Raw genomic sequence first — 9,072 nt, 5'->3', positions numbered from 1 at the left:
CAGACACTGCATTCATGATTTGAGGCATTTTGTTCAAAAATGTGTTTTGCTAAATTAGACCTGCTGGTGGCGCTATAACAGGCCAATGTGAAAAGGGTGGCATTTCTTCCTCGGCCTAGTGGGAATGTGCGTGTGAAATTTCACGGAAATCGCAAGCTGCGTGCATAGTTTGAGGCTTTTTGTTCAAAACGGACCAATCTTGCAAACTTTGGAAGCCAACCATAGGCAATGAGGATGGCATACGGGAAATCGGACAGATCTGTGTTGATCACATGACTGTAGAGATACTGTGTACCGATTTGCATGATGTTCGGATACAATCTGTAGGAGTAATATTAAAAAAATGGGTTTTGCACAAATCGGCCTCCTGGTGGCGCTATAACAGGCCCATGTGATACATTTGGGGCAGAGGTTCTGAATTGCCATCCAGGGAGTGTGTGTGCACAGTTTTGCAGCGAGTGGGCCAACGGTGCCGGAGATTAGCTGGTCGCACACGGACAGGACACACGGACACGCGGACGGACGGACAGGGGGTAAAACATACTCTCTCGCCATGCCTTTCGGACTGGCGGAGACAATAAAACTCATAAAAAGTCATAAGTACCAGACGTAGGTGAGATTGAAGCGGATGGGAAGCTGGAAGTCAAGCTGAATAGTGGCACACTGGTGGTATCGACCAGTGGCATCATGGATCTAAATGTCAATATAGTGAACCAGACGGCACACTGTAAATGAAACCAGTCTTGTAGCGGTCCTGTATTCCAGAGGAATCAACACTCCATGTACCTGATGGGGTAGGGTTCAAAGTGGTCGCTGTGTGAATAATGGTCAATTGCTTCACTACGTTGTGTACTGCTCACCTTTGGTCCATAGAAAGCTCCATCACCGGGGTTGAGAACCCACTTCTCTCCAAATTCATTCAGGCTGTTCTCCAGTTTCTGTAAACATAAACAAATGATTGGTATCTATCTAGATAGTTGTGCTCTACCAAGTCAGCAGACGAAGATCTTCTTTTGAAGATGAAATGTGTTTATTTAGGCTTATTATTATTTTTTTCCATTTTAATATGGTCACAAATGCCTGGCTTAATGCAAAACGGGCAAATGAGGGGGAATGAACAGACGCTGAATAAAAGCTTGTGGGTGGGAAATTAAAACTATCATGGTGATTGTTAATTATCACTTCAAATGTATATCCACTTTTTTGAGAGAGTATGTTTTGCCCCCTGTCCTTGTGTCCGTCCGTCCGTCCGACAGCTAATCACCGGCACCGTTGGCTTGCTCGCAGTGAAACTGTGCACACACACTCCCTGGATGCCACAGCAGAACCTCTGCCCAAATTTTTTCACATGGGCCTTTTTTAGCGCCACCAGGAGGCCGATTTGTGCAAAACATATTTTTTGACAGTACTCCTACAGATTTTGTCCAAAGATCCCGCAAATCGGTATCTCTATAGTCATTAAACGAAACGGGTCTTTCAGATTTTTCATATTCCATCCTGATTGGCTAAAAATGGCTTCCAAAGTTTCTAGGAGTGCTCCGTTTTGAACAAAATGCCTCAAATCATAAACACAGCATGCAATTTCCTTGAAATTTTGCACGCATATTTCCACTATGCCGAGGAAGAAATGCCACTTGAAAATGTTCTAATCAGCCTCATGGTGACGCTATAACAGGCCAATTCCTGTTTTTCCTATAACTGCACCGATCTGTGTAAAACTTTGTAAGCGCACTCCCTAGAGGTCAAGGAAAAACCTTTGCCCTGCATTTTTCACATCTGCCTTTTATAGCGCCACCAGGAGGCCGACTTATATAAAACACATTTCTTTATATTACTCCTTCCCATTTTATCCAAATTTCACGCAAATCGGTACACATGACCTCATAGTCATGTGATCAAGACGGATGTGTTTGATTTTTCATATTCCATCCTGATTGACTAAGATTGACATCTAAAGTTTGGAGTAGTGGCTTGTTTTGAACAAAATGCCGCAAATCATGAACGCAGCGTCCGATTGCGGTCAAACTGCACGCACATTCACACTATGTTGAGGAGCAAATGTCACCCTTTTCACATTGGCCTATTATAGCGCCACCAGGAGGCCACAATAACCTACCTGACCTGGCGGAGTCCTGTGCTCCGAGGAGCACTTTTTCTAGTTTTTGCATCAATTTGTGTTGATTTAAGGGTTTAGAATCACTCTGTGGTTTGATTAGTGAAAATAACTGTCAGGTAAAGAAATCTCTTTCTTGAAATAGTTCGTTTTTTTGTGTTCCTCACACTCATATTCAGATATTGTATACAGAAAATAGTACAATAAACATTCTGAGGGCCCTCATACTATATTAAACCTCTTACCTTCTCTGCCTGGTCCCAGAGCTCAGGCTCGCCGAGGAACCTCTCTGGTCTCGTGGACAAGTTGAGTTTGAATGTGAATCCAAGCACATTGTACACGGTCCGCAGGAGGTCCAGGCAGCCTTTGATCTCATCCTCAATCTGGTTTCAAAGATTAAAACAAATCCATTCACTCTTTTGGGCTTCATGACACCATCTAAAATATCACTGCAACAATTATGCCAAGTACTATTAAAGAGTTGACAATTTTGAAATGGAAAATATCAAATATGGGCTCAATTATTGACTCACTACAGCACACTTTAACAAACTATTTGAAAAAGCATGACTCCTAGACCTCAACAATTGAAATATGTTTGTGTCAATATTAGTGACAGTCTTTATTTAACAAGTGAACTTTCAATGTAACCTGTAGATGGCAGCACTGTATGCTATGTATGGATAGAGAGAGATCCAAGATGGCCGACAGTGCTGGTTTGCTGTGAGAGCTGTGTCTCTACCTGTCAAAGAAATAAATAAATCCTTAGTTAATCTGCAACCTAAAGGTTACCAGTGTATTTTTAGGTACTTTATTTAGTTATTATTCTCTAAATTTGCAACCAGAAATGAAATTTGACAACTGAATGGAGAGTGTGCTGCAGGTCAGCTAACACCAGGCCAAACACCACAAGTCAGGCCTTGGTTTTAGGTGGATGCCCAACTAACCAGGCAGCAGGGCAAGGACCAGGACTGAGGGAGTAGCTTGGCTAACCAGTCAAGTGAAGACTTCAGCCACCATCCAGGCCAGACACAGGCCTTAGGAGCAGCTCAACTATAACTACAGCTACCCAGGCAGCAAGGCAAGGACCAGGACTGAGGGAGTAGCTTGGCTAACTAGTCAAGTGAAGGCTTCAGTCACCATCCAGGCCAGGCACAGGCCTTAGGAGCAGCTCAACTATAACTACAGCTGACCAGGCAGCAAGGCAAGGACCGGGACTGAGGGAGTAGCTTGGCTAACCAGTCAAGTGAAGACTTCAGCCGATATCCAGGAAAGACACAGGCCTCAGGAGCAGCTCAACTATAACTACAGCTACCCAGGCAGCAAGGCAAGGACCAGGACTGAGGGAGTCTTGGCTAACTAGTCAAGTGAAGGCTTCAGTCACCATCCAGGCCAGGCACAGGCCTTAGGAGCAGCTCAACTATAACTACAGCCACCATCCAGGCCAGGCCCAGCTAACCAGCCAACTCCAGCCACCATTCAGTTCAGACCGAGGCCTCTGGAGCAGCCTAGCTATCCAGCCAACCCCAGCTACCATCCAGGCCTCAGGAGCAGCCCAGCTAACCTGCTTATCTGCACCCACTCCAAGATAAGGTTTACTTACTTTACTTTACTTTTATTTATTGTATTGTTTACTTACAAATACAGGGAGTTTTAAGTGATATGGAAAAAGGAGGCCATAGCACGAGACAAAGGGAAAAGAAGGATGCTGAAATGTGTGATTATAACTCTATCATGGTGGAACTCCGCTCGCATAGAGAGGAGTTCAAAGCACTGATCAAATCACAGATTGGAGAGGTGAATACTTCTCTTGATAAAACCAATACTTCTCTTGAAAAAATTGAGAAGCAGCTGGACAGTAATGTAAAGCGATTGGAGAGACTCATTAATGAAAACCGAGATGAGTTAAAAGCAGAGCTGAAAACTCAAATTAAACAAGTGCAAGACAATCATGATTTGGATATTGGGCGGCTCTCTGCTAGAATTGATCGAGTTGAAGAGAAAATGGAGAAAGTAAAGCGGCCAGTCTCCAAATTCAACTCAGATGTATCCATTATTATTGTGGGTCTGCCTTTTGCTGAAGGTGAAGATGTGGCGCAACGGGTGGCAACGCTCCTGGCCGATGGTCTGCGGTGTGACCCAGTACCAGAGCTGGTGAATGTGGAGCGCCTGATACCGAGAGGACAAGGGTCAGGAATCATCAAAGCAGAGTTCCGCTCAGTAGAGGAGAAAGTGGCTGTGCTCCGTCGCAAGCGAAGCCTGCAGGAAAATGAAGACTTTCAACGTGTCTACATTCATAATGCCAAGTCACTTGCAGAGAGGCTTATTGAGATAAACTTCAGAACTCTCCTCAAAGAGCTTCCTTGTGGACAAGACTACTTTTTCACGGGTAGTGGGCGACTGTCAAGACGTGCCCAGACGGAAGCTGAGGGCAGTGGGACTGACAGACGCACATATCCCCGTGAAGCCCGAAGCCCCCGGGGACGGGGGCATTGGCAGTGGAGAGACTATCAGGAGGAGGAGAACAGTGATAGATCTACACATCCTCGTGACGCACCAAGCCCCAGGGGACGGGGGAATCATGACGCACGGGATGCACGGAGCCCCCAGGGACGAGGGGGGCCCTGGAGCCCCCGGGGACGAGGGGGGCCCTGGCAGAGAAGAAACAATCCGGCGTCATGATCGGTAAATGCCCACCCCGCACAACTTGAAAATTGCACATTAGTGCATTGGAATGTAAATGGTTGGACAACTTGGAATTGTGAGCTTAGAAAAGTAATACTACTAAATATTAACCCTGACATTATCTCTCTAAATGAGACTCATTTGACAGGTCAGCAGGTAATAGAACTTAAAGGGTACACTTGGTTTGGGCAAAATCGAAAAATGCATATGAGAGCTGTAAAAGGTTCAGGGGGAGTTGGTATTTTGATAAAGAACACATTATTTGAAGGTTATGAAGTTAGAGTAATTGATAATACAGTGGAGGGAATATTGGGAATACGTTTTAAGAATAGGTCTTCAATTAATTGTTTTGTTATTTTTACTTGTTATTTGCCACCTGAGGGATCTTCAAGAACAATTGCCTCTCATTTATTTTTCAATCATTTATTGGCTCAGATATATAGTCTGTCTGATGTGGATGAAATGTATTTACGTGGGGACTATAATGGACGTATTGGTAATGTTAATGATTACATACCAGAGGTTGATAATGTACCTCCCAGAAATAATTTAGATACTTCAGTAAATAAATATGGAGATGTTTTAATTGAATTTTTGAGAGATGCAAAATGCTGTGTGTTGAATGGGAGAATGCCAGGTACTGATAATTTCACCTCAGTCTCCACCAGAGGGAGAGCTGTGGTAGATTACATTATTGTCCCCCATGAAGGATTACATAATTGTAATATGTTTATTGTTTGGACCCCAAATGAGTTATTGGAGAGTTTAGGATTAGAGGCTATTTCTTTATTGGGAGACAGATGTAAAATGCCTGATCACTCTATAGTGATATCATTTCAGATGAGATTTAATTTTAATAAAGACGTGCAAGTACCCGAGAGTCAGACAACAACTTTAAGATCCCAAATAAGAAGATTCCCTAAACTGTTTTTGTCTACTAATGCTTGTAATATTAATTTATTGGGGCTTACTGATCAGCTGAAGTTAAACACAAATGACCAAGTTCATATGGACGTTTGGTATGATAACTTTTGTGAGTGTTTATACACAGAATTGGATAAATGTGTTAAAATCAATACTCAAAAAGGGTCAAGAAGAATATGTAAACCATATTGGAATCAGGATTTACAAAGGCTATGGGACCATTTAAGAGTAGTATAAAATAATTTCTTAAAGTGTAAAAATAAAGATTTGAGAGGGGATTTGAGAAAGGAATTTAAAAAGTGTCAAGGTGAATTTGATAAAAGGTTACGTGCAGTGAAGCATAAATTCAACAGAGGAATGTCATTGCATATTGAACAACTACAAACTCATAACCCCCAGAAATTTTGGAATGAAATTAATAAATTGGGTCCCCGTAAAAAGAAAGAGATTCCTATGGTTGTAACATTGGAAAATGGGGAATGTTGCTCTGATGTAGGAATAGTGCTACAAAAATGGGAGAAGGATTTTACTGATTTTTTTTCTGGGTGTAATCACTCTTTATTTGATGATTCTTTCTTGAAAGAAGTTAGCGGCCGAAAGAGAATAATGGAAAGTGAAATGAGTTCAGATACTTATAATTGTAATTTCTATTTAAATGTTAATTTCACTATTGAGGAAGTAAAGAGAGTGGTAGAAAAAAGTAAATCAAGAAAAGCTACTGGAATTGATGAGATTTCATATGAGGTACTGAAATCACCCGAGTTGTTACCAATTTTGTTTCAATTGTTTCAAACCTGTTTCGATAGTGGTATTGTTCCTTCCCAGTGGTATAAAACAATTATAAAGCCTATTCCAAAGTCCTCCAAGAGTGACCCCAAACTACCGCTTAGTTATCGAGGCATTAGTCTTATTAGTAATGTTTATAAATTATATTCTTCACTTTTAAATAATAGACTTACAGATCATTTTGAAAGGTCTGGCCTACTGGTTGATGAACAGAACGGTTTCCGTAAAGCAAGATCTTGTGTTGACCATATCTACTCAGTTACAGTACCACTATTGTACGAGCAAGGCTTCAAGAAAACAAATCAACATATGCGTGTTTTATTGATTTTCAGAAGGCCTTTGATTGGGTAAACAGAGAGCTTCTTGAATACAGTTTAATAACATCAGGTGTAAATGGGAAATTCTATGCTGCCATTAAGGCTCTTTATCGAGCACCTATTGCTTGTGTTCAAGTGAATAATTTTAGAACAGGATGGTTTCCTACACACTTTGGTGTGAAACAATGAGATGTTTTATCACCAACACTGTTCTCCATGTACGTTAATGATTTGGCTCTTAAGATCAGAAACTCCAAATTGGGGGTTACAGTAGCTGATATGACTGTAGGTATACTTTTGTATGCCGATGACATAATTCTACTAGCAGATTGCGAAAAGGATCTGCAAAATATGTTGCAAATATGTAAGTTGCAACACAATTCAAAATAGAGCTATACGTTCATTTCTTGGAGTTCATAAGCTTACGCCAATTTTGGCTATTAGCGGAGATATGGGATGGACGCCAGTAAATATCAGACATAAAGGTGAGATGTTGAGACTTTGGAATAGGCTTGTTAAAATGTCTGACGACAGAATAACGAAAAAGATTTTTAATTGGGACATTTCTAATGGTTACCCATGGGTCACTGAAGTGTTGTTCATTTATTTAAACAGATTATCTTGTAATGTCAATGACATGCAGAATTACATGTTTCTCAAATATAAAGACAGTTGGTCGATTGACTTATGGTGCAAACCAAAATTAAGAACATATCGTCTCATTAAGAAGGATTATAGTCCTGAACCATATGTCATGCAGAATGTATCTAAGAGTCAAAGGTCGTTGTGTGCACAGTTACATTCTGGGACCTTACCATTAGCTTTAGAAACAGGTAGATTCATTGGTATGCCTGAGGAGGACAGAATTTGTTTACTCTGTGACTTGGAGGAAATTGAAAGTGAGATACATTTTTTTGTTTTATTGTCCTCTCTATGATGAGATAAGACAACAATTATTTTCTAAAATGACATCTATTTGTGTTAACTTTTTCTGGTCGGATGATTATGAAAAACTTGAATTGTGTTTTAGTAAAGGTATTTTCCTTTTGGCAGCTTTTATAAGTAAGGCTTGGGAAAAAAGACAGAGTGTTCTTTATGTTTGAAAAGAAGAAACAAAAAAGTTGTTATAGTGTAATCCTATGTAATGTAGTGATTTATATATTTTTACATGTTGTGTCCTGTAAGTCCATGTGGGCTGGGCACCTTTTGGTGTATGACACAGAAATAATATGCAACTCCAGCAGCCCCAGGCTGTGCATTTCTCCCACCATATCAGAGATTATGGCAGGACAGTCAATTTTAAGAACACACTGTAAAACAGTCATTCAGTTATTTGACCCACACTGTTGTAAATATGACTAATGTATAAGACGTTTATGATCCAAATTATTGTAGGAAAACATAGAAGTAATGTTAAAGACCTGATGGAGAGGTTTTAAACTGGTTACGTTTTCTGACAGTAGCAGAAATGAAGCAACAGAAAAGCTATAATCTGACATGGTGTTGAACAGAATAATCCATTATTATGATGTAACGGTGGCGTTTGTATCAGCATGTTACCTGCACATGTGGCCTTCTAGCGCCTTCCTGTATCTTATTTTCAGAATGTTTCAGGATATTTAGCTATAATAAGTACAAATATATGCAATTCTAAGAAATACAGCTGTGACTACACTGTTGAAACCAGGCGACTTTGTACACGTCACATGAGAGTGTTGAGAGAGTTGATTGATTCGATCAGATAAGGACAGTAGCCACTGTTAGAGAACAGTGCTGGAGCCTGAGTTGCATCATTTAAGACAGTACCAAGTCACATGATTAATCAACAGAAGGTTTCACCCACATGGGTATACCAAACCCATATAAATAGAGTGGATGCTCACTAGTCAGTACAAAGTGTCCTAAAGGCATCAGTGTTACTAGTTGACAGGGTGTTATTGCTGCGTTCGCCATTTTCCATTGCGAGCTCCGAGAGACTGACGGTAAGAATTGACAGTGTTTACACAACGATGAATGTATGTGTTTCTGATATGTTTTACAGTGTTGTGTGTATATTTCATGTCAGTAATTTGTTGTTGAGTTGTTGTTTATGTTTCCTTTCCTAGGTTTGAGTTGTGTCCGCTAACTCTGTTGCTCCAATACCCTTTACAAGGGGAGATCTAATTAGTTGCATTACTTGTGCGACTGGCTAGATAAATTGTACAGTTTCAAACCTGTCAGATCATTCTACTGAAACCACACTCTTCT

The sequence above is a fragment of the Gymnoscopelus microlampas genome, assembly GCF_963454915.1.
Source record: "Gymnoscopelus microlampas genome assembly, chromosome: 6".
NCBI classification, from domain to species: domain Eukaryota; kingdom Metazoa; phylum Chordata; class Actinopteri; order Myctophiformes; family Myctophidae; genus Gymnoscopelus; species Gymnoscopelus microlampas.
This window is presented reverse-complemented; position numbering follows the sequence as displayed.